This window comes from Ptychodera flava (genome assembly GCF_041260155.1).
Source record: "Ptychodera flava strain L36383 chromosome 3 unlocalized genomic scaffold, AS_Pfla_20210202 Scaffold_27__1_contigs__length_13241970_pilon, whole genome shotgun sequence".
NCBI classification, from domain to species: domain Eukaryota; kingdom Metazoa; phylum Hemichordata; class Enteropneusta; family Ptychoderidae; genus Ptychodera; species Ptychodera flava.
In genome coordinates, this window is record NW_027248281.1 from 5,198,435 (window position 1) to 5,226,304 (window position 27,870).

The 27,870-nt window shown below is 37.4% G+C and overlaps 1 long non-coding RNA gene across 1 annotated transcript in view; it reads right to left on the reverse strand.

Moving 5' to 3' along the window:
* Positions 1–27,870, reverse strand: part of LOC139126476 (uncharacterized) — a 90,023-nt gene that overhangs the window by 23,431 nt on the left and 38,722 nt on the right. Inside the window, exons 2-3 of the long non-coding RNA XR_011550588.1 lie at positions 4,061–4,126; positions 3,787–3,861 (exon numbers count right to left, since the gene is read on the reverse strand). This is a non-coding gene — a long non-coding RNA (uncharacterized lncRNA). The remainder of the gene's footprint in view (positions 1–3,786; positions 3,862–4,060; positions 4,127–27,870) is intronic.

Sequence of the window (27,870 nt, forward strand, 5' to 3'; positions counted from 1 at the left end):
GGGATCTGATGATGTGGAAGTGTTACTTGAATTTTGTGAACTGTTGTCATTTGATTTCCTACTGTCCTTTGAAAAATTCTTGGACGAAAAGGAGGAGTTAAATTTACCTGCATTGTTTCTGTAGGAAAAGGACTGGGATGGTTTGCTGAGAAATGAAGATTTGTGGGTCAATGAATAATCATCGGCCAAACGTGCAGCAACCTCTAATGTATCTGCCTTTTGTTCATTGATAAACGTCTTGATGTCACTCCGGATGCACCTTTTAAATTCCTCAATCAAAACAAGTTGTCGTAATTTGTCATAATTCTGACTGACCTTTTCAGAAGAGCACCAACGATCAAACAGTTGTTCTTTTGTTCGAGCAAATTCAACATAAGTTTGATCCTTCACCTTCTCACAATCCCTAAATTTCTGACGGTAAGCTTCAGGCACCAACTCATAGCCCTTGAGAATTAATTCCTTCACAGAATCATAATCTGAAGCCTGCTCTACTGACAACTGAATGTAAATTTCTCTGGCTTTACCCACCAAAGCACTCTGCAAAAGCATAGACCAGGACTCCTTAGGCCAATCCAGACTCTGAGCAATTTTCTCAAAGTGAAGGAAATATTTATCAACATCCTTTTCTTGGAAAGGGGGAACTAACCTGAAATGCTTAGTGATGTCAAAATTGTCTGGTGGAAATTTTCCTTGGACTTTCAAGCTCTAAACGTCTCATTTCTAACTGCAGTTTCTGCTTTTCTCCTTTTCTTTTTTCTCTTTCTTTCTCTTTTCATTTCTTCCATTTGCAATTCTTTTTCTTTCATTTCCAATTCCCTCTCTTTCTGTCTTCTTCCATTTCTAATCTTTCCTGCCTATCTTTCTCTCTCTGTCTTTCTTCCATTTGTAATTCTTTCTCTCTCATTTGTAATTCTAGTTTCTTGATCTCCAAATTTGTCTGCATTTCTAATTCTAATTTTCTGAGTTCAGAGGTAGACTCGGGCTCATAATCTTTTAAGGCAGACTCCTCAAAATGGCCTGATTTAACTAAATGTTTTGCAATCTTGAACTGTATTTCTCGCTTGCGCATAGATCTTTTGACATCTACTTTAAGGAAATTTGCCAGTGCTATGAGGTTGTCTTTTCTGAGGGAATTAAATGTGTCCTGATCAAGGTCATCCATTTCCTCTGGTTTAAATTCCGCCATGATTAAATTTCGCTGAGTTCACAGTATACAGTAGTTTTAAAAAGGCAGGCAAAATGTTGTCAAACGGCTCAAAATATTCGTATCCCGGACAAGCCCCCAATTTGTTACGTGCAGAGGATACGAACAAAAGGGTGAACTCAGCAGTTAACGTTTAAACAAAATTTATTACAAAAATAAAACTAATTGCTAAGTCAGGGATAGAGTACAAGCTTTAAAAGTGTACAGACTACTTATCTCAGCTGGGACGGCAAAGCTCCAGTCTCAGAGTTGTAACAGTCAGTCGGATGAATGAACAGTCCTTTGGCTTGCAGGCTTGAAGTTGCACAAAGTCCAAGTATAAATCCAGCGTTGACAGTGAAGGTCTTGAAAAGTCTTGAGAATGACTACTGCTGGAGTTTAGTAACACACAAGAGACACGATCCCAAAAGTCTGACTGGAAGCTGAGCACGTCCCTTTTATAAAGGCATATAAGAACAATCTAGAACTTTTATTGACATGCTAATTACTGTTCTAAAATTATCTCCCTTACACAACTAATCAACTTTCCAGAACATTCCAAACATGACTAATTGAATTCAAGGTTGTTAGGTCATCAGGGCAGTGACCTTGAGAATGTTCTAGACTAATTGAACTCAGGTCATGATGAGTGTGGGGTAAATGACCTACATAACACTTTGTTCAGATCGCAATATGACCTGACAGATCCACCGATCGAGTGAGACTGTTGGCTACCCGAAGTATCTTAGCTCCAGTCGATTGGCGACGTTTCTACGTGTTAAAAATTGTAAGATTTCTTCAGGAATAGTTTTCTGAGTTTCTTTACCCTTAACCATATTCGACAAGAGTTATTGGACGTTTTTCGTTCTCTTTTCCAGCTTTTGGTTAACTTCTCGGCGATTGATCCGGCGCGCGTTTTTCTGAGCGAAGGGTCAATAGTACCGGGAAACGCATGGTGATCGAAAAAAATCGTGCTCCATCGTGCTCCGATGACCGACTACAACAGTTGGACCATCTTTGTAAAGCTTGAAAAATTCTGCATACTGCAGATGGCAAGGTTAAATTGAAATTTGACCAAAAATAGGCGATGTTTGGCGACAAATAACTTACTGTAGATTTACAAGGGTCAAATGCTGATTTCTGGGAGCCGTACCCGGCCAGGAAATTCATCCAAATAAGTAATTTTCAATGTACTAACCACTTGTGTCGGTCACCATCTCGGCCGCACTGAACATTGTGCGTAACGTCTACAACTAAAAACTACCCAGTGCTAAAAATAAAGGGCGAAATCAAGCCGAAAAGTTCCAAACTCGTTGCAATGTACGAGCCAAGGTTTGCATGGTTAAGTATTCATGACGTTGGCGGCGGCAGGTTCGCTGATTGGTCAATCGTACTATCCTCTCTATGGACATAACCCGGACTGGTGATACTTCTTATTGATCACATTTTCCTGCCCCATCAAGACTAATACCCTATTACAAGTGGGGACTATGTCATTGTAAATGACTTGTTGAGTTAATGGTTGTATCACAGTATTCGATATATCTAATTCTGTATTTTTTCCATTTTATATTCTGAATAATTACACTAAACATATTTCACTGTCTCCAGTACATTTCATTTAAGTATTTTCACTTCATGCACTTTATCCCTTTCACACATGTTCAAATATCTGACCAGAGAACAAACACTAAATAGTCCAGGATGGGAGCTACAGTGTCATTGACGCTATTTTTACTCAGTTTAATGAGAATACCTAATGGAATCCAATACAAAATTTCCAAGTAATCAGATTAGTATACTTGATAAATGTTTACCTAATGTGACAAAAATTGTCTCCAAAAATTGATTATTAATATTTTCTACATAATATTAGTAAGTAAAATGATGATATCTGTTAGACCCTAAATATCACAGAATATTAGAGAAATGGATTTTTGACCAAAAATGTCAAAAAATACACAGAAAATGTGATATTGATAATTTTTGCATAAATTTCAATTTGCAAACGTCCAACGTAAATTTGAAAGCAAATGGGTAATCAATTTCAGAGAAGAATAATTTGTACCAAAAAATGAGGAAAATCACTAAAAAATACAGCAATAATAAAAATTCAAGATCTCTTTACCAAATTCATAGACCTGTATGAGGAACACGGTAAGGAACTTGCACACTAATTTTGCAAAGCAATCCAAACAGCGTTATGAGAGTTATTTATTTTGACCATTTTCACATTTCTAAGGTCAATTGCATAATTTTGGCAATGCCACCTTCAAACAAAATTCCATCTACAGCCTAGGATGCATCTACACACCAAATACCATGCTGAACAGTTTTTGCAGACTATGGAGGGACATGCATACAGACATACACACAGACAGACATATGTACATACAGACGGGGGGGCTTCAAATTATGCTATATACTCAAAAAGTGAACTAAAAGTAAATTATTCCTTGGATTTGCTGTTTCTCCTTTCCTGATTTTGAAATTTGTTCTTGCTTGAAATAAAAAATTAAAACAATAAAATTTCGCTTGCAACTACTGTTCCTCTGCTTGAAAATCTGAGGAACAATTTTCTTTTTCTTTCTGGCTTTACATACCTTTTTGCCTTCTTGTTGTTGGCTAGTTTCAACAGTGAGGGCACTTCAGACATGGATTTTCTGTTGTGTTCACACCTTCATTAGAGATCAAAACACTGTTTTGATAAGTTATCAATTGATGATAACATACTTTGGTAAACAAACTGCAAGCAGAATATGAACATTTATGTTGATGTGATTTTAGATTTGAAACACTACATCATACATGCAACCAGCTACTGACCTTATTACTATAATGCTGTTTATAAACAAAATTAATGTATTAAGATCTTACCGTCTGCAGCCTCACAGACTTCTTATACAGCAAATCCATCTACAGTATCATCTGCAATTGTTTCCACTGGAAAGAACCATTATTGTAAGTAAAAAATAATGCAAAATAAAAATAAATTGTGCAGAAACATTGAAAGCAATAATTGAAAGGTCATAATTCTTTTTCAGTATTCTTGTTGTGTGTATCAACCAAGGTTTTGTGGTCTACTCTCTAAATCATGTTGAAATGTCTAGTACTACACTACAGTTTACATCTATTCAAACCATAGAAAGTCCCCAATGACCCAAACACTGTAATGGTAGGGTAAATAACTCTTCAGAGAAGCACAGAGAGGGCTCAAGGCGAAAAAGGTAAAGGTGTCTTATCAAACAAAGTTGGCAAAAGACTTAAAATCTTTCAATATTTCATCATTCAAGATAGATAAGAGAAATGGCTTACGAACATTCAGGCTTAAAGCAATGCTACTGATTTTTTTACGGCCGCCAGACTGTCACATGTCTAGCAATAGCACACATTTTGTGCTTATGTACACTTAACCCTTTGAGCGCTGTAATATTTCCCACCAAAATTTTAGTGCAAAAGTTTCCAGTTTTTATCACAACTGGAAGTTGTGATATAGAGGTGGTTTCAACCGGTGTTTGATGTCGTCCATTTCCGTAAATGACAAAAAGTCAAAAACTGCTGAACAGACTGCGTTGATATTTGGTACCGATACATAGACTGGTTCCAAGGTTCCAATTCCGAAAAATTGAGCCAAACGGAGCAGAGGTTATATAGTTTTGGAAATTTCTAACCCCCCTTTTTAACTAATTTATTTTAGGGGTCTTTCATATATGTAGTTTTGGAATGTACACCAATCCTGCATTGTGGACTGTTTTATGAGTTGTGGAACAGAAATGAGGTTTTGATGAATGTTAGAAATATGCAGGATGGCTGATTCAAAGTATAAGAGATTTCTATGCTCTTTTGGGTATCAAAAGCAATAAAAAAAAACATACTTCATAGTTTAGATTCTCACTTTTGAGATGACCCTAAGCATTTGTTATGTAAACATCCTTGAGTCAATATACAGAGTTTGACATTCCTGAGATTAAGTATCCACGACCTCACATCACATGTCACAGTCTTTCACTACCATGGTATGGCCCAAACCCATTGTTATCAATGGTGAGTGTGGACCTGTCTACAGGAAATTGGGGTGAACAGGTTAGACAATGCCGTTACAAGTTGTAGGTTAGTTATCAAGGTAGCACCAGCATAGAGTCCTAAGCATGTCCATGTGTTCTCACAGGAAATTACAGGGAAAAAAATTATTTGAGAAGTTTCTATCCTTTAAATAGAAGTATATTACAATTTAAACCTGTAATGGATGGATTGCTCTCAAATTATCTGAAACACAGTTATTGCCCATTAGCAACAAATCTATAGCAAGATTTATGTAAAGTTCATGAACTTACACAAGGTATTAGACAAAAGATGACCATGACTTTGCTACTTTTCAACATTTATTTCATTCAGATTTCCTCAGCTTAGTAAATAATTTTGTAATCTTAATTACTATCAACTTAGCTTTACTAACTTATTCTAACCTCATTGTTCTTACACTACTGTTATACCTTATAACCACAAAATTTCAAGAGATGCATATATGATTGTCACTTAACAAACAATTTACAAATATGTCTTCTGCTTTTTTCTCCATATACATACATGTCCCTTTTCTCATAAAAATGGGCTTAAAATCGCAATGTGAAAAATAGTCTTTCAGCTATATGTTGCTCATTGACTTCGTGGTCTGTCTAATTAGTCCCACGGACACCGTCCGGGGGGACTTATAGGTTTGGTCATGTCCGTGTGTGTGTGCCTGCATCCGTGTGTGCATCCGTCCGCCTGTTCACGCCGTCCGTCTGTTCACGCAGATATCTCAGACATGCCCTGGTCAATTTCTTTCAAACTTTGCACAAGGATAGTACCCTACCCCATACAGATGCACGTGGATTTGTTTCACAATGCGATCAAGTTTGGCCATGTTAGAGGACTTTTTAGTTTACACCACCATAGACTACCATGTATAAGTCAGCTGTCTATAGAATCCCATGTATAAGGCCAAGTAAAATAAAAAATTTAGTTTCTCATCATATTCATATTGCAAAAGGATTCAGTGACACAGTTTTTAGTCCCCATGGATGAAGTCCAGGGCCTTATAGATTGGGTCATGGTGTCCAGGTCATTGTATCCGTTCGTCCATCCATTCGTCCCTCCGTTTACGCAGATATATCAAATATTTTGACAAAATCTCCCGTGACCTTGGTGACCTTTGACCTCAAATATACATATTTGTCCATAACTCAGTAACCACAAGTGCTACACCCTTCATATATGGTATGATGGGACACCTTATGACGCCACATGTTGTACCTCATTAATTATGTGCATATCTAATTTTGAGCAAGCCAATAGAGCTAGGTCTGATTTTTGGTATATAGGGATGACTTAGCAATTCAATTTTTTTGACAAAATGTCACATGACCTCAGTGACATTTGACCTCAAATATACATATTTGTCCATAACTCAGTAACCACAAGTGCTACACCCTTCATATATGGTATGATGGGACACCGCATGACGCCGCATATTGTACCTCATTAATTATGAGTAGTTTCACGATGTGCCAGTTGTGATAAGTGCCATTGGCGCTATTTTTTAATATATGTATTGTAATAAATAGAAATATGGGGTATCTCTGTTTTTTTAATTTTCACTATGTAGGTAAACCTGTTTTATGGTTACAAACCTATATCAGTATCAGTAATACGATTAATTTCTTTACTGTGGTTTTCTTCAATACTTTCTTGAAAATCCTGATAATGAAAAAATACCAGAAAACAATCTATTGAAAACAAGAGATACACATGACCCATAGTCCGTGACGTGGATACGGCCATCTTTGATTGCGCGATGCAGTGGGATTGTTTGGGGCACTGCTATTGCCGTGCAACATCAGCGTATGTGGTAGTACATACGTTTGTTATTGTCCAAACGATCGACCGGTCTGTAAGCGCGGGTTTCTTGTTGACGTGAAATAGCAGTCTAAACGATAGAGAATTTTTAGATATTTGGTAAAGATGGGTGGTGGTGATCGCTGTGCTGTTTTTAAGTGTAACAATGACAGAATATACCAAAATAAATAAGTGTATGTTAGCATTTGTTTAGTCTGAAGGCGTTAGACTGTATAGCGCTGTTTTCAACAAAATATTTTAAACTTCGTTTTTCTTCCACAAAATGTCACCTTAACTGCCTAAAAACCAATGCCTTCATCATGTAGCGTTGACATGTTGACCACTAGTAAAAACGCAGTTAATATTTAAGTAAATAATATATATGAAAACCTTTATTAAGAAAGCGCCCACAACATTAGAATGCTTACTGCTATTATTATTATTGGTATACTGGTTTCACCGAGAACATGTCAAAGTTTTTGCATGACACTGTACATATTGGTAAGATACATTCAAAACCATTTTCTAACCAAATTTTACCTGCATATTTCTTGTATAAGCTTTGTAAGAAATATCAATGCATCTTGGACACTGAAAGTAACATCCATTCATCAATGATGTGAAATGTGGGACGATAAAAATTCTAAATTTTGATAACAGCATTTTTAGCTCCCATAGCCATATGTATATATGGCAATGGAAGCTATTCTTATAGGCTAGGGAAATGTCTGTATGTATGTATGTCTGTATGTCTGTATGTCTGTCCGTCAACATCAAAAACTCCAAAACTGCTGTACATTTCATCTTGATATTTGTGTGTACATGGATGATGGGCTGTAGATGAGATTTTGTTCAAATGAAGTTGTCATTGCCAAAAATATGCAAATTAAGTGAAAAAATGTAAAAACAGTCAAAATTGAAAAAATCAATAACCACTGAGCAGATTACATGAAAAATTAGCATGTAAGTACTTTGGGCTGACATGAAATGATTGTGCACATCTTGGGTCAGTATCTTGGACTTGCTATTTTTCATGAATTTTTTGTAATTTTCTCCCATTTTTGGTCAAAAATCTCCTGCTCTGAAACCACAAGTCCGATTGATTTGAAACTTGGTATGGAAGTGCATAGGAGTGACCTTTCCCAAATTTGGGCAAATCGTGGTGAAATTTGCATATTTTTAGTTTACACGTCCATAGACTCCCATGTATAAGGCAGATCTCCATAGACTCCCATGTATAAGGCCACGAAAAATAAAAATTTAGTTTCTCATAGTATTCATATTGCAAAAAGGATGCAGTGACACAATTTTTAGTCCCCACGGATGAAGTCCAGTGAGCTTATAGATTGGGTCATGTCCGTCTGTTAGTCCATCCGTGAGTCCATCCGTTCACGCAGATATCTCGGATATTTTGACAAAATGTCATGTGACCTTGATGACCTTTGATCTCAAATATACATATTTGTCCATAACTCAGTAACCACAAGTGCTACCACCCTTCATATATTGGTATGATGGGACAGCTTGTGACGCCACATATTGTACCTCATTAATTATGCACATATCTAATTTTGAGCGAGCCAATAGAGCTAGAGGTCTGATTTTTGGTATATAGGGATAACTTAGCAAAACAATTTTTTTGACAAAATGTCACGTGACCTTGGTGACCTTTGACCACAAATATACATATTTGTCCATAACTCAGTAACCACAAGTGCTACAGCCTTCATGTATGGTATGATGGGACACCTTATGACGCCACATATTGTACCTCATTAATTATGCGCATATCTAATTTTGAGCGAACCAATAGAGCTGGAGGTCTGCTTTTTGGTATATAGGGATAACTTAGCAAAACAATTTTTTTGACAAAATGTCACGTGACCTCGGTGACCTTTGACCTCAAATATACATATTTGTCCATAACTCAGTAACCACAAGTGCTACAGCCTTCATGTATGGTATGATGGGACACCTTATGACGCCACATATTGTACCTCATTAATTATGCACATATCTAATTTTGAGCGGGCCAATAGAGCTAGAGGTCTGATTTTTGGTATATAGGGATAACTTAGCAAAACAATTTTTTTTTTCAAAATGTCATGTGACCTCGGAGACCTTTGACCTCAAATATACATATTTTTCCATAACTCTGTAACCACAAGTGCTACACCCTTCATGTTTGGTATGATTCGACACCTTATGATGCCACATACTGTACCTCAATAATTATGCGCATATCTCATTCTGAGCGAGCCAATAGAGCTGGATGTCTGATTTTTGGTATATAGGGATTACTATAGGAGAGAAATTTTTTGACCAAATGTCATGTGACCTCGATGACCTTTTACCTCAAATATATGTTTATGTCAATAAATAAGTAACCAAAAGTGCTATGTCCTTTGTATTTAGTAGGATTGGAGACTTTATGACAACACACGCTTTACCTCATTATCTATGTACACATCTAATTCTGGGCAAGCGAATAGAGCTAGAGATCTGATTTTTTGGCATATAGGAATTAATTAGCAATATATTTTTTTTTTCAAAATGTCATGTGACCTCAATGACCTTTGACCTTGATTATACATATATATGCATATTTCAGTAACCACAAGTTCTATACCCTCCAATTTTAAGGATATTTGACCTTAAGATGTCACATCTTGTACCTCATTTATAATGCGCATATGTATTTCTTGGCTGGCCAATACTGCTAGAGGTCTGATCTTTTTTCCCGATTTAGAACCATAACTTAGACATGCCTCATGTGTTTCAAATTGGGAACAACAACATAGACCTATGTGCCCATAGATCTCAACATATACACTCCAGTGATACTTCTTAATGACCACATTTTCCTGCCCATCAAGACTAATACTCCTATTACAAGTGGGGACTATGTCATTGTAAATGACTTGTTGAGTTAATGGTTGTATCACAGTATTCGATATATCTAATTCTGTATTTTTTCCATTTTATATTCTGAATAATTACATTAAACATATTTCACTGTCTCCAGTACATTTAAGTATTTTCACTTCATGCACTTTATCCCTTTCACACATGTTCAAATATCTGACCAGAGAACAAACACTAAATAGTCCAGGATGGGAGCTACAGTGTCATTGACGCTATTTTTCATTTTGAAATGAAATTGAACTGATAATTTTTATCAACATTCTTTTTAGTCCCCATGGACACTGTCCGGGGGACTTATAGGTTTGGTCATGTCCGTGCGTGCGTGCGTGCGTGCGTGCGTCCGTCTATGCGTGCGTGCGTCTGTGTGTGCGTCCGTTCACGCAGATATCTCAGAGATGCCTGGAGCGATTTCATTGAAACTTGGTACAAGGATTACCTCATATGTCATACAGATGCACGTCAATTTGTTTTCCGATACGATCCAATATGTCCGCCAGGCGGCCATTTTATTACAATTTTTTCAGGTAGAGAGCGATAACTCAGACATGTGTAGTGAAATGCGGGCTTTCGGCCGTTGGCGGCGCCCTCCTGCACAGGTGCTGCGCCGCCGTTGTATTCATGGAATGCCTAGCCCGCATGTACATTACGCATTTCCCCTCACCAACAGCAGAATGATCCATACCGCCGAAGCCTAAAGACGTCTGAACGTAAAGCCTCTGCGGAACCACCCAGTGCGACAAAGACTTGGTAAGTCCACCGAGTTTAATACACTGGGTAACACTATAATTGGCGCTGCGACTTTTCCGAACCTTTGTGGGAAAAGGCGAGAAAACTTAGAGTTTTATTTCTCTAAGTAGAAGTCGGAGTACCTCACGGAAAAACTCGTGACGTGACTTGAAAGTGGTACGAGTAGAGTTACGTGGCATATTCATAATTGAAAGTACGAGTTTACGAGTAGGTAGAATACGCCAAAGTGCTTGGAAAGTTTTACGAGTAGAGTTGGGACGCCCAAGTGCTTTTTTGATTTTCAACACTTGCCCCAAATAAATTAGCTGTAGCACAGTTTCTTCGGGTGAGAGACTTAGAAGCTAGTGGCGGCTAAGAGAAAATCAAGAACAAGCTTCCAGGTGTTGCAGTAAAGCTTGCGACGGAACAGGGGAAGGCAACCTCGCTGTAACTGTTTTAAGTAAGTTTCTTCATCTGGGTGTAAGTTCATATTCGCTCATTTTTGGGTGAAATAAATTGTTGGCGGGAAATTTTTGTGTGGTATTTCTGTGGTGGCAGCCAGATTTCCTCGCACCTTTTTCTTGCTGACAATAGCGAATTACGCACACCACGTTTGCACTGCGCATTTTTGTGCGGTCAACGAAATATTCACCACCAGTTTCGGAATTCTACCATTCAGTGGTGCAAAAAATAGCGTAATAGGGGAACATTAACATCTCAAGTTCTTTTTTCATTCTGTGCTCACGAAACATCAATTATAGACCGGTGACGCACAGTTCTTTGGTCATTTTGAGGGGCATTTATTTTTCCCTTTTCGTGTCTCGTTTCCACTCTTTCGAGACATTGTTTTTTTTAGCTCACATTTGGTTATACCAATGTGAGTTTATCGTATAAGCTGAAGTCGATGGCGTCTGTATGTATGTGTGTATGTATGTATGTATGTATGTATGTATGTATGTATGTATGTACGTACAGTATGTCCGTCAACATCAAAAACATGCAAACCGCTGCACGTTTCAGCTTGGTATTTAATGTGTGGATGCATCCTGGGCTATAGATGGGATTTTGTTCAAATGAAGTCTGCATTGCCAAAATTATGCAAATGAGCTTACAAAATGTGAAAATGGTCAAGAATTAATAACTCAAGAACTGCTGTTTTGATTGCTCTGAAAATGTGTGTGTAAGTACCTTAGGTGAACCTTATAAAGTTTACAAATATTGTGAAGATATCATTAATTTTGTATTTTTGCTGAATTTTTTGGTGATTTTTCTCATTTTGAGTAAAAATTCTTCTTCTCTGAAACCGCCAGCCCAATTGCTCTCAAATTTGGGTTGGATCTTTGCGAGGGTGTTTCTCTTCTTATTTGTTGAAATTATGACAAAATTGGGAAAATACTATTTTGGAGCGATTTTGTCATTTTTGGTCAAAAAATCTTAAAAGTATTTTCTTTTTAAAACCCCTGGACAGACAGCTTTTATATGTGGTATACAGACGTACAGAGATGACAATAGTTAGATATATGGAAATTGTCCTGAAATATACCAATTTGTATTTTTAAGACAATATTTTCATTTTTGGTCAAAGAAAACTTGTTCTCAAAATTATTTGTTTGATAGCTTTGTAATTTGGTATAAAGTCCCGGGGGATGTTATTAGACAAATTTCTGCTCAAAGTGTTGGGAAACCCCGAAATTTGTATATTTTAGGTAATTTTCTCAGTTTGTGACCTTAAATGACCTACACCAACCCAGGATATGTTGTGAGACAGTTTTGAAGGCTGTGAACATAATTTTGTCATATTTGGTATCAATTTGTAGGAAATTTTGATCCAGAAAACAAAGTTGAGGTGAATTTTTTCATTGCGGACCATTTTTGCAACTTTTCTATGTAAGACATACAAGAACTGATGACAAATTTGGATCCAGGATAATTCCAGATGTCGTAATCACCGCCCACAGTGGGAGGCATTTCACTATCTGTAACTAACTTAAGTACTGTTTACATTAGAATGATAACACTCATCCAATTAAGTAAAAATCCCCAAGGTTTTAAATACATTTCCTGTCATCTGGCGTTATGTAATACCAAGGGATGGAACATTTGATATTCAGGAGGGGCTAGGGTCTAGAAGATTGATGAGGTAGCATTACTTTTTTACCAGATCCCTTGTACATTTTTTTACCCGCTCCCACCTTTTCTTTTTATCAAGCCTTCTCTATTTTTTGTTGTTGACATTTGCTTATGTATGTAGGATCTGCTTGTCTCATTGCTATAGAAGTTGATATGCATGTTCCTAAAGATGAACTCCAGTACCTAAGTTGGAGACCTTATTTGCTTTTGACATTCTTGTTTTTCCTGGTTTAAATATTTCTCAAACCAAATGTGAGCACACTGTCCTTGACGGTATTTTGTATTTTCGTACAGTCTGTATTTTCGTGTCTCGTTTCCATTCTTTCGAGACATCGTTTTTATGTATTTTTGTATTTTTTGTGCCTCGTTTCCCGTTTTTGTTGTAAAACATCTTTTTTATTTTCGAGTTTCAAGACATTTTTAAAAGGTCGTTTTATAAAGAACTGAATTTTTGTTGTGTTCCGACCTAGCTATTGTACATTTTATTGAATAAAGAAAGCACTTTCCGTCAATTTCTCTGCAAAGTCACGTAACATTTTGCTGACATATTGTGGGAAATTTGAGTAACACTCCGACAGTATTACATTATTGTTACTCTGTATTTTATTGCGAGTAATTGTATTTTACAGTGCCAATTACTATAATATATATATTGCCCTGTATTCTATTGTACTGTATTTGTGTACTGTATTGCGGGCAGTAAACGTTTTTATTTACTATATATTACTCTGTATTCCATTGCGGGTAATATTTGAGTATTTTAAATCATCTTTCTTTATTACTCTGTACTGTACTGCGGGTAATAAACGTTTTTATTATTAGCACCAGTTCAACAATAGAACAACACAAATTATCGCCAGGCAATTATTGTTGGCATATCGCATATTATTGCTTGTGTTGAAATAGAATACTGGTGTGTAATTTTAATAAAACAACACAAATCATTGCCAGGCAATTATTGTTGGCATTACGCATATTATTGCTTGTGTTGAAATAAAGTACTGATCTGTAACTTTATATTTGGGAATTAAATATTCCATCTGTCGCAATCATGAAGATTGATCTCAACACCTGCACCGTTAAAGAACTGGAATACTTACCTGGTGTTGGAAGGAAAATTGCAAAGAAGATGGACAAATTGCGTCAGAAATACGGTAAGATCACATATGAAATGGTCTGCTCGATACCAGGGTTCACCCCTTCAAATAAATTTATGGAGATGGCTGTTTTCGAAACTAAACGGAAACACCAATCTTCACCACCGACACAAACTAAAGGTGCACATGCCATAATCCCACCTACTCAGGGGGAATTGGACAGTGAAACCGAAGGGAGTGTAAAAGACAGCATGGAAGAGTGGATGGATAGGGTAGATAAACTGACCCAACATCATGAAGCTACCCGAAAAACGTACATGGCGGGCACTTCCACAGGTACCTTCCGAGAGGGAGAGTTTGCGAAAAAGTTACGCAAGTCGGAGATGGCAAGAGAGGTCAGATTTCGGTGATTATCCACCAGACCATCGGGAGTTTCCAATGTCTCATCAGCCGACACCCGACCGATATCCTCCAACCACTGGAGAGTATTATGGGGGCTATGAGACAGAAGTACCAAGGGAGCCAGCATACTACCAGCATCGTAGAAGGACAGATCGATATCCACCATCTATTCCCGTATCAGTGCCCAAGACTTTGGTGTATGATGGGTCTGGTAATTGGCGAGCGTTTCAACTGAAGTTCACCAAGTTTGCTGAGACGCAAGACCTGTCCTTCAGTGACTGCAAGAATTATCTGTGCTGGTGTCTGGATGGCAAGGCAAGTGATTATTACACCATGATCACCGAGCGTAATGAGGAGATCAGCTACCATGAGCTGAAAGAAGATGGAGAAGCGATTCGGTTCACGAGATCTTCCCGAATCGACCCAACTTCAATTCGCCCAGTCAAGACAACATCCTGACGAAACTTTAGAAGAATGGGCAGGTAGAGTATATTCTCTTGCAGCACGTGCCTTCCGGGATTACAGTGACGCTACCTTGGAGCAACAGGCTGTAATGAAATTCTGTCAAGGATGTTACGACCGTGAAGCAGGTGAGTCGGTAGCCAACCAAAGACCTGCAGGCATCGAGACAGCCTTGGACAATATCAAATGGTACCAATACAACCATAGAGAAATATTTGGTGCCAGAACCAGCAGAAGAGAAGTGCGGTTTGTTAGTCCAGAGCCAGAAAGGACGAGGGACACTTATGAAGTGCGGTTAACATCCGTTATGACCAAGAACGAAAGAGGTCACCTTCTCCAGAACAACGCATGAAGTTCCAAGCTAGTAAAACAGATGGAACAAGTGCAATGGAGGGGAGGATGTCACGCATGGAAAGCCAGATGTCTGCTATGAGTGCGACACTACAGACCGTAACGTCCCAATTAGCAGATCTAACAAAGGTGGTAAGTCAAAAACAAGCTCCTAGAAGCCGATCACCATCTCCAAGAAATCTAGGCTGCTATGGTTGCGGAGAATTTGGACATTTCAAAAGGGACTGCCCACACCAAAGTCCAAAGAGGGCAGAAGCGCATGAAAAGAAAACCTTGTCCAAGCCGTTAAACACCAAAGGGTCAAACCGGAGGCCTGAGTTTGGCCCATGGCGATACCAAGGGCCTCAACGCTTCTAAGAAAAGAGTTTCACCGAAACAACACCACCTAGTGAGCTGGAAAAAGTCTGTGTAAAAAGTGTGTCACCAACCCCTACAGAGGAGACACCAGGTAATAAAGACAGACTAACAACTGAAATACCCACAAGCTCTGATGCAAGGGATGAAACCGAGCAAGCCAAGGAAGCAACAAAACACATTGAACATCAAACTTCAGAAGCTTCACTGGCAGAGGCGAATTCCATAGAGCAAGAGGTCATCCAAACTATTGAAGCAGATAACAAACCTACAGAAAAGGTTATCAACTCAACGGACACAAGGGACAACACTGAACATGCCATGGAGGTAAGTGACATAAACGAATAACAAACAACTAAACCCATATGTTCCATTGTCAAAGGAGCCAGAGGTTAATGTCAAATCAACAGATAGCAAGCCTGTACCAGAGGTTTTTGTGGATAATGTCGTCCGATTACCAACTGGCAGTCCTAAAGGTAAGAACCCTAAAGCTCGGCTGGTAAGTGAGCTAAACGGATCTGGAGTACCAAAGATACAAAGACCAACAGGATACAGTACTCCAGTTACAGGGGCGGCCAATAAAGGGACGACGAGAGACGAGAGGGACTGGCCTTGGGATCCAGGTGGCCTGTCCAACATCTCTACAGTCTGAAAGGAGGGTACTTCATTTGCATGCATAATTAGGGATTTAGTTCAAATTCGAACAGCGCCCTCTAGCCAGTGAGTGACGGTTATGGCATTTTTCGCCAGAATTTTATCTGCAGATATCTCAGCCTTCGTTTAGCATCCGTCCTGTTTCCAGTTAGCGGCTGAATTGTACTCTTAGTTAGTGTTCACCGATGATTTTTTATGGGGTTTTATCGATTCGTTTTTGCGTTAGCCTTGTTTTCATGGTTTTTCGAGCGACCGAAATGCCGTTCACTAAACACTGCCGCAAAAGCATATCCAAAGTCAATTTCCATGAGAAGTAGGGAGGGGACGTATCTTGAGTAGGTCCATACGATCTGAAAAAATCTCAGTGGCTTAAGCCTCCGTTTTTGAAATAAGTCTCGTTGAAGTTGACTATGCAGCGACGTTCATGTGTTTGTTAAATCTAACATGGCGACCTACAGCGCAGCGTGAGTGTACACGTAAACTCTTTCAGCTCTTTCTCGGTCCTCACCGGCTAACTTGGCAGATTTTTTCGGTTCTGTTTATGTTTCAATGATTGTGACGAGGAAGCAAGACTGCAAGCTTGTGTTACCTCACTGGCCAACACAATCTGCCTGGCTGGCTTCTCGGTAAAGTCGTCGACAGTGCAACAACGTAACACACCTCCAATTGTTCATTTCATGACCAAAGTCCCTTTTCTGGTGTATAATGGAGCCATTAAGGAAAATGTTGACTTCAACCATGTCAGCACACTATACATACAGTACACAAAGTCATATACAAGTCTTATGAAGACATACAAGAACATTCTCTTCGAGCATGTTGGTAATGGCATTCATTTGCACATATTTAAACAGATGCTGAGAGATATTACCTCAATAAACAAAGGGAAAAACAGGTTTGCAAATGTGATTATTCTTATCAAAACTCGCTAATATGCACTAAAATATGTAACTGTAGATTTCATAACATATCTGAATTTATACCATTCATAAGGGAAAAGCTGTATGACCACCATTTCTTAAAAGCATGATCAGAAATTGTAATAGTATTCCTAAAAATAAATTGTAGATTTTATTAAAATTTGAACATATCTGTACTTGGTCATCCATAAAGATTTTGCATGTGAAATGTTAAAGCTTAGGGTGTAATCAGTATACTTTCAAAAAATTGCAACTTTTTAAAAGAGAAATCACAGAAATAGCCATCAAAATATTGTATTGACAATTTCAACAATATGTTCCCATGTCTTTCTGGGTCATCCCCTTATCCCACCAGATTTCGTAGACGTTGAATAAGAAGTTTTGAAGAATTTGATTTTTGGACCAAAAATCAAGAAAATAGCCATAGAAATACAAAATTTAAGATTTCACTACAATTTGTCCACATCTCCAGTTAGCTTATACCTGGAGCCAGTGTGTCAAATTTTATAGCTCTTGGATGAATTTTTGACCAAAATCACAAAATAGCCTTAAAAACACTTAACATTACATGTATAGCGACAGCTGTGGCTATATATACAAACTCATCTTAGGCCAGGCTCATAAATAGCTCCTACAACTTTATCAGCTGCCGCTATTTGTTCCTGCAGTTATAACAAAGAATCATGACTCAATTATCTTACTTCACAAATATATCATACGATCATCCCACATTACCACTTATTGGTTGGATTATTTTCACATCATAAGGATGCAAGCAGCATCACATGTGCACTCCGCTTTGACCCTTGTGATGACAATTGTTTAGTAAACAGAATGGTTTAATAGCCCAATCTGAGGTACATTTCAACAGCTTTTCACAAGATAACAAAACATTTTAGAGATCAAAAAGTATAAATTTTCTAAAAAGTTGCAGGCAAAATCAGCTAGGCGAGTTACCTTTCATTTTCACTGGCTGTAGGCCATTAATGAAACTTCTGTGTTTGGTCTCTAATCTCCTGATCTGTCAGTTCTGGCTGTGTATTTTCTAACCATTTGTCAAATTAAGTAGAAAAAGTATCTCAAGTTTTTTATGTTGAATTGTTTTCCTTTTCCCATAATGATTTTGCTACACAGCAATTAATTTGACTGTATTTCTGTTGAGAACTTTGTGCAATTTATTTGCAATCTTTCATGAAATGTTTCTCAAGGAGATGGAAGAATTCATTTCTCACGTTGGTTTCCACATTTTTGCATGATGGTTGGTTGAACTGTGTAAGCTGGCTTGTCAACACATGTGTATTTCAACTGGCCATTGTGGCCACAGGCTTTAAGTGCCTCTCACTTACTTACTGACAATGTTGTCATTAGGTTTTCTGTCAGGGTAGTATTGGCCTGTGCTCAAGTTTAGAGTTAAGCCAAATTTTCTATCAGGTGAAAGTCTCATGGCAGAGATGGCTACTGTCATGATAATCTTAATTGTACTGTTTTTGATTTATGAGTGCTGTGTCTGTTATCTAGAACTGTGCTTTTTAATCTGTGTTATCTCTTATTTTATCAATTGTTGAATATTTGTTTTAAGGCTGTGTACACCACTCAGCATTTCTGATTTATATTGGATTGACAAAGGATAATAATAATAATAATAATAATAATAATAATAATAATAATAATAATAATAATAATAATAAATATATGGTCCTCAAGGACTACTACGGTTGATACTCTGAAATTGCACACCAGACCACCACCATTAGCCAACATTTTATTTAAAATTTGCAAAATATATTTGCTAGATGATGAATCCTGGATGAAATATTATCCGTCAATTTCCTCTTTGACATCAGCAGATTTCCAAGTGTTGAGGAAAAAGTATGGATTTTGACACTTCACATCTAGTGGACATTACCCACAATCCAGTGGGGAAGTACAAAGTACGCATTGCAACAAAGCACTTCAGCCAAATGATGAATTCCTTGCATTAATATTCTACTGACTGTTACTGACGACGTGCAGATAATAACATTCAAAGGATATTCAAAAGAAAGGGAATGTATTGAGATGTCCAGAGTAGCTATGTGAATTCTGAATGTAGTCTCAGTTGAGCTACTATTAAACATACTGAATACAACCTAGAGCTTCGTCCTATTTTATGACAAAAAGATTAAATATTGTCTAACCATAGCGTCTTTGTAATGTCTAAAAGAGTTTCATGATTTCACCTGAGACGCAAACTCAGGGAAAAAATTAGAAAGTTAAGGGTGTTATGGCAATGTCCCATAATATGACAAAAAGAACACTGTTACCCAACCTATGTCTATGTATTAAAACTCATGGTGATATTCCTTAAATCATCAAAGAGGTTACTTTCTTCACAACTGAAAAAAGGGCTGATCGTGTCTGCTTATGGTCTTTTCCCCTTCCCTTTCAGAAAGAGTGGCTGTTATTGCCCCATCTGGTACTCTTCATACCGCTGCAGTCTTTATGCCACTGCACTCTCTTATTTCTTTGCAAGCAACATATATTGCTTTTCCAATCCAAACTTCTCCAAAAGAGACTCACAGACTTTTCTTTCATGCACTTTCCTGTTATTATTGTTGATCCTGCAACTGAAAATCCCCTTTACAAGCTGGCTAGGCAAAGATTGCATTTCTTAGACTCATTTTAGTAACTGCCTTGAAATTTGGTATGCATGATCCTAGGGTTGGCCTCTGTCAAATTTGTTCAAATTGTGGTGTGGTGGATTAATAACATACATTTACATAGGATTATATTACAGTTACTTTTCCTCTAGAAGTTATTACAAAGGCATCTACAGTGCAGTCAAAATAACAATATACAATGTATTCATATTTATCGCCAGCATTTTTACATAAGTTTTCAATGCAGGTAATCGATGGACAAACACCTACTTGGTAAGGTCAGTGTCGCTGATATCAGAGCTTATGAAGTGGAATATCTGCCAGATTAAATCAAAACTTACTTTTGACAACTCTAAGTGTTTCTGCCTCTCCAGGTAAAGCCACAAAACTAGGGGCAAATGTTCCCTTGCGTTTTGGCGCCTTGTGCATGTCATCCTTATAATAAGCCTCTAGAGTGTTGTGGGGTACTCTAGAATTTCCAGGGTAAAACCTTTTCTGCAAACATAATTCTCGCCAACTTTGAACATCAGATCTTGCTCTGAACATTTTACCTGTGTATGACTTGATAATAGAACATACTGTTAAGAAGAAAGTATGACAAGATTTAATCCTGAAGATTATAAACGTATAAACCTTACATGGTATCTCTTTGAAGTAACTCTGGTCATTTGAACACCTTCTGAAGTTCAATCAACATTATGAACAAAAATTTCATAAAATTCTTGACCATGTGTGTACCACATTAATTGTAATATCTTTTGAAAATTTCACATCTTTACGATAGAAAGAAAATGATTGAACATAAGAAATAAATTATATTTGATGCTTTATTCAAAAATGTTTAAAATAGCAACCAACATGTACTGAATATCTTAATGAACTTTAAATTTGTTTCTGGTATGCTAAATCCAGTTACATATTGAAATATACCTCTATTGGCATAAGTGGCTTTGAATGAACTGTCACTGCCATACATGTTTACAAGCAATTGATGACCTTAATTGACCTATTTTAACTCTAAGATAGCTTGCACTATTGTGCCTCAGCTCATGCAAATATGTAACTCTTTACAGTTATTCACTGCCGAAGATACCAAATCCAAAAACAATTTATTTCGCAAAGAAAACCATGAATAATAAACAAAAGAATATTAATATTTGAATAAACTGTGTTATGTTAATTGATTGTACAAGTTTTTGTACTGACTGCTAATTGTAAGTGTTATAACACAGATGAGACAGGCCCAAAATTGATAATTTAAAGTGAGTGTCGAACTGAGTGTTGAAAATGACAAAGTGAGCGTTGAACTGAGCACGCAAATGACAAAGTGAGTGTCAAATCTTCCCCTCTACTGTCATGGTCAAAAGTGAGCATTGAAAACTGCTTGTCTAAGTGAGTTATGGGTGCTGATATGTAGTGAGTATGGAAAATTCTGTAATTTAAAGGCTTTGACTAATACATGATAAGTAGCGTACATTGATTCATGATGCTGGATGGTTTCAGATTTTCAATATTTAAAAGTGAATCTTCTGACAGAGTACTTAGCAATTCTGTCATCTGTTGATTGCATGATTTTGCCATTACTTTCTTCCTCATCTTGTTGGTTAGATGATCCTCACATAGTTTCATAATTGTCTTCTGTGTTGTATATACTTGTCTCTTCAGCACTGACATCTGAACCATTACCATTCACTTGCTGTTAACTGCTGTCATGTGCGTCATCAGTTATATCACTTGGCTCCCCATCTATCACAGTCCCAAGTGAGCAATTTTTGCATTTGTTGATAAATTCTGAAATGGTTTTCATATTGTTGAAATGTTCATATGATAAGAATGTTGTTGGATGGAAGTTCTCTCACTTCGAGTATGCAATATCATTGCTGAAGTTTACCTGCAAAGACACCAAAGTGGTGCACCTTTGCTAATCAGTTGGTGAAGTCAAATAATACCAGTATATAATCTCGTTGTCTAATCCTTCATTGATTGGTATCATTATATCTCTGAAGAATGTCAAATTTACTTTATAAATGTATATGAAACACCACATTAGTGATATATACATAGCGTACATCCAATGTGGTGTTCCATATACACAATCTCTTGACCTCCCTATGAACTCTACTTGACCATCGATGGCTTCATTATCGCTCATTACACGTCTCACATTTACAGTCGGATTCCACATCAGCCTATGAGCTTGATTTTCACTAAGCCTAGCCTGCACTAGTGTCTGCAACTGAATGCATGTTATCATGTACTTCATTCTGTTTGTTTTGCCATAGATGGACAGTTCATATTTTGAGGATCTCACTGATCTTGCACCATCTCCGGCATTTATGGCTGTCTCAAGGTTGTGATAGAGTAATGTTAATCTGAACAGTGGCAGTTGATAATTGTACAAATCATCCACATCACATGGAACCATGGATCTTTGTGATCTTTGCATACTGTGTGTGATACCATGAATAGCCTTTACAAAGGTAATGGCACACTTCAGATGTGCATACTAGGTTTTAGCACATACGGTGACACTTGTATCTGAAAAAGGTTTGTTGTTAAGGTAGAATGCACCTCAGGGGCACATATTTAACAATTCTATTCTGATCTACCACTTGTGGGGGTTCATTTTGAAGCTCTTTGAGTAAAAATAAAACTCACTGCATTAGTTTTTTCTGAAAATTGAAATTTTTTTCACCTGCATAGAGTTAATTTAGCGATGGCAGTCATTTGAATTTCAGATATCAGTAAATCTTTGTGAATTTATTTCTCTAGTACCAAAATTTGCATGGTGACCCCCAATTTATATTTTTGATTTTGAAAGTGAATGGTTGAAAGATGCCTTGTGGAAAGTTCAAGCAAAGTTTAAGTCTTTTACTTTCAAGGCACACACTACCTTAGAACCTGTCTTCATTGTTAGTTCTACAGGACTAACATTGTCACTTCATTGTATGATACTCAGTCCTTTCATCATTCATTAAGAACAAGTCACTGTCAATGACATAATCCCAACAAATTTTAATTTGTCAATAAGTTACTTCCACTGACAAATTCCCAATTATAGGCAGGGGCTGTGTGATTTTCAATGACTAGTTTTTAGAGAGTATGAATAAAACACTAAAAACATTGGCTATAGTCACATCATCACACACAGCTTAACATAAACCATACTTTGAGGAAGTTAGCACTTCTCCATGTATACATATTTTTCAAAACACATTTCATATACACCATGCTCCAAATAGATGATATTGTATGAAGTTTTAAAGTTTCATCAACTATGAAGTATAATATACCAATTCTAATACAAATACTCTTTTCAAGCTGCAATCACTTACCTTGCATTTTCTTTCAGACAAAAGTTCGCTGAACACAAAGAGGTTGTTGTTACTCAGTGTAAGTTCAATTTGAATCTGTTTGTGCACTGCCATTGAAATATCTTACTGCCAACTTTTAATGACCCAGATGGAGAATCGACACCGTTAACTACACAAGGTAGTGTGCTCTGGCTTAAAATTCTTTTCAGCGCTGTCTTTGCGATATTTGAATGGAAACTGTCTGGAACTCCAAAAAGATGGCACAGAAGCTGTTAACTTGTGATCTTCCAGTGTCTACATCCTTACAGAAATAAAAAATGACTAGACAACTTCCAAAAGTCTCTACTATTCACAGGTAGTTGCAGCAATATCAACCCGCTGACTAGAATCCCAATTTGAGGACATAAAATTGCATAAACGTGCCCTTTTGAGAATAAATGGGGAAAAGTTGTTAGAAATTTATAATAATATAAATGACACTGTGCTATAATTTTAATTAGAACTATGGCAAGCAAAGCATATCACCATAGCAATAGGACTTTAATGCGTTACACTTATCAGCCCTGTATAGTCAGAAATTTAGGTACCCTATAATTAAAAGAGGCAAGTTCATTGTGTGTGAATTTCGATGAAAAGAGACATAACACAGCCTTCAGTTCATGGAACCCCAAAAATAACTTTTACAGAAGATAATATATGTAAAATGAAGTTAAATGTGAATGCAAAAACAACATTTAACTTGGTTTCATAATCTGTGATGTTTGTGATGATTATCCAATAGGAAATAACATGACCAAACAAACAGTGACAATGGAGAAGCTAGGGGGTCATGTTGGAGTGAGCATCGCCTGCCCGCTGCTCCTGCAGAACTGGTAGAAATTATGACGACAAAGTTTTGAAAATCCATAGAATATCCTCACAGAAAGTTTTTACACGACTACCAGTGTAGTCTGAAGTCACTACAATGAGTGCACCAACCAGAGAAACCCGTTCTGGAGCGAAAACCCGTCCACAAGACAAGGGAGCAATTTCAAAGTACTTTCAAGATGGCGATAGCATGCGTTCTCAGAGACACGTGAGTGATACAGCTGCAGCTGGATCTGATGCCACAAGTGGTCTGCCTGAAGGATGGTCGGCAGCAGCATTGAAAGCGATTATTTCAGAATGCCTCGCGGAACTTGCAGAGACTGTCGAAGTAGTTTCCAAAACGGTCAACGAAATTCGTAAAGAACAGACGATAGTTCTTGGACGTGTGGAAAAGGTGGAGCAAAAATTTGAGGAATTGGAAGAAAGTGCGAACGCCATGAGCCAAGATATGCTCGAGGTACGTCACCGTATTAGTAATCTCGAAACGCAGAAAGACAAGCTGACCAAAGCCTTGCACCAAGCAATGGAGAGAATAACAGAAACTGAAAACACTGCTCTGAATTTAGAGAGACAGTCCAGAAGTCTCAATTTACGTTTTGGCGGTATCCCCGAGACGAAAGGTGAAATTTGCTCTGACTTAGTGAGTAAACTATTGCGTGAAAATTCAAGATGGCGGACATTCATATCGACAACGCACACCGCTCCCCTTCTTCCATCATGAAGGAAGCTTATCGCAAACAACCCCGACATATCATTGTGCGGTTCTCGTCGAAGATGCACCGTCAACAGATTCTAAGAAGACGAAGGGAAGTTTTGAAGGACACAAACGTTTTTGTTCAAGTCGACCTGTGTAAATCGGACTACCAGGTGAAACAAAGTCTACGCGAAGTTATGAACTCTGCTTACAAAGCTGGAAAAAAGGTTCGTTTTGTGAATGGAAAGCTCTTTGTAGACGACAAGCTCTATTCTGCTGATGCTGTATCATAAACTCTACTTAAAGTCGGAAATAAGGTTGGTTCTCTTATCGATAGCTGCTCGTCGACATAAATTGGCGTCTTTCAGCTAACGCTGTATCATAACGCTGTATCATTCTGCTTATGAAGTCTGAAACAGGTTCGTCTCGTGAACGGAGGGCTGTTCGTCGACAACAAACTTTATTCTGCGAACGCTATATCATTAACTCTGTATATAAAGTCAGAAATAAGGTTCGTTCTGTATTCAGAAAGCTGTTCGCCAGCTTTAATCTTTAATTAGCTAACGCTTTATCATGAATTCTGCCTTTGTAAACAATTGTCAAAACAAATAGGCTTGTTTTGTATATGGAAAGCTGTCAGTCGACAACAAACTTCATTCAGATAATGCTACTTATAATAAGAAAAAAAAATACAAGTAAAGAACGGCTAGGCTATGTTTTTGGCATTTTGCGAACATTTATACAGTTTATTATAAATTTATTTTGGAGTCACTTTCTGAAGAAATACAAACTCTTGTGACTGTCCGCACTTTGGAAATTTTTATGCTGATGCAATGTGCTCGGCAGGATAACGTCAACTTTGAATATTAGATGCGGACAAAGATGTTGGAGACATTGTTTCAGTCTGCCAGATGTTCGTTAGATTTTTTTCACTTTTTTTTGCCCAAGTGTTAGATGCTCTGCATTACTGTAATCACTCATTTATAATGATATAGCTGCCAAGCCAGATATCTACTAGAAGGGTCATATGTTGGATTTGTCAACTTCTTTGCTTTTTTTCTTTTTGCCGTCAGTGGTTTTGTTTAAAATATTTTATCGTCTGTCAGGGCAAGGCTCTAGATGACTGAGCCATATATAGTATGTCCGCTAGCTTCTCTCGCGCCAGGTTGGCATCATTTTTGTTTTATTTTTGCACTCTGTATGCTGTGCTTTTTGGAGGTTTCACTGATGTTATAGTCAGTGTGTTTTTGTGTTTTTGGTCTTTGTCTGCTAGAGACTGGCACGTAACTTTTTTTGTTCATTCTACAGATTGCTGCAGGGACAAATTGTTAATTGTTACATGGAGATTTTCTGAAAATGGTTAAAGTAATAAGTTTAAATGTCAGAGGATTGGGGGAAGGGAGGAAGCGTAGGAGGGTTTTTGACTGGCTGAAAGAGGCGCAATATAATATTATTATGATCCAGGAGGCGCACTCAACCCATGAGGATGAGAAAAGATGGTCAAAATTTCTCCCAGGCCATTATATCTTCTCCCATGGCACCTCTAGTAGCCGTGGAGTTGTTACTATTATTAGAAACCTAGATTTTACTATCAATGAAGTTAGCCGTGATTCAGAAGGAAGAATTATTATTATTTCTATTGATATCAATAACAAGCCCTTTCTCCTTGTAAATACTTATGGACCAAATTTTGAGAACTCTCATGCCAGCTTTTTGGAACATTTATTCAACATGCTAAAGGATCTTCATCTAGATCCAGAACGTGAGATAATCTGGGGTGGAGATCACAATTTTGTCCAAAATCCTGAGCTTGATAGGTCAGGGTTAAAATCAAGAATGTGGAATAATTCCGCTAATATTTTTAGAGATATTCTGTTGGAGTTTGATCTAATTGATATATGGAGAACCAGAAACCCCTGTGTGAAACGTTATACATGGCGTCGATTACGCTCCTTCCTTGACTCAGAGTAGATTGGATTACTTTTTAGTGAGTGGCTCTCTACAAACAACAGTGAATTATTGTGATATCATACCAAATGTGTTATCAGACCATAGTGCAATCACTATTTCTATTACAGATAATCGGTGTCGACTGGGATCCTCTCTTTGGAAATTTAACAATAGTTTACTTTATGATTCTGAGTATATTAGACTTGTCAGCAGTAGTATTCAACAATGGGTGAATGAGTATCACAATCCAGATGATAACAAGGGGCTTGGGAATATATCAAGTTTAAAATTAAGACCACCACAATTCAGTTTTCAAAAGAAAAGCTAAAGAACGAAGAGAGTTAATTGACTCATTGGAATCTAAACTTAGGGATATTGACATTGAGATTTGTAATAATGACTCAGATGACGTGCGTGCTAAATTGGAAACTGTTCAAGAAGCCTTAAAAATAGAATATGACTATATTGCAGAGGGTGCTTTTATTCGTTCACGTGCTGACTGGTATGAATTTGGAGAAAAGAATACCAAATATTTTTTGGGACTTGAACGTTATAATGCCAAAAAATCACTTATAACTCAGCTTTTTGATTCTTCTGATAATTTGCTGACATCCTCTGCAGAAATCCAAACTCATATTTTTAGCTTTTACTCTAGGCTCTACACTACTCGTCTTCAGGAATGGGATGAATCAATAGGGGATGCTTTTTTTGTCAGAGAACATATTCCTAGTCTTAAAACCAGTGATAAGCTATTATGTGAAGGTCCAATTACTTTAAAAGAGGCCACTCTGGCTCTGCAAAATATGAACAAAAACAAGACGCCTGGAAACGATGGTTTAACAGTCGAATTTTATCAAACTTTCTGGAGTCAACTCGGACAGTACGTAATAAATTCTATTAATGAAGCTTATGAAAAAGAGCAATTGTCAACAGTTCAATCACAAGGGGTCATTACTTTAGTTGAAAAAAAAGGGAAAGACAAAAGATATATTTCTAATTGGCGTCCTATTACATTATTGAATACTGACTATAAAATAGCAGCTAGATGTATTGCCAATAGGATGGATAAAGTGCTAGATAGTATTATCAGCATGGCTCAAACAGCTTTTGTTAAAAATAGAACAATTGGTCAATGTATTCGTTTAATTGATGGTATTATGAACTTTACTAAAGACACAGATATTGAAGGTATTCTCTTGGCAATTGATTTTCAAAAAGCTTTTGATAGCCTCGAATGGGAATTTATGTTTAAATCCCTCGAAATTTTTAATTTTGGCCCTTCACTTATGAAGTGGGTACATACCTTCTATAAAAATCCGTCTAGC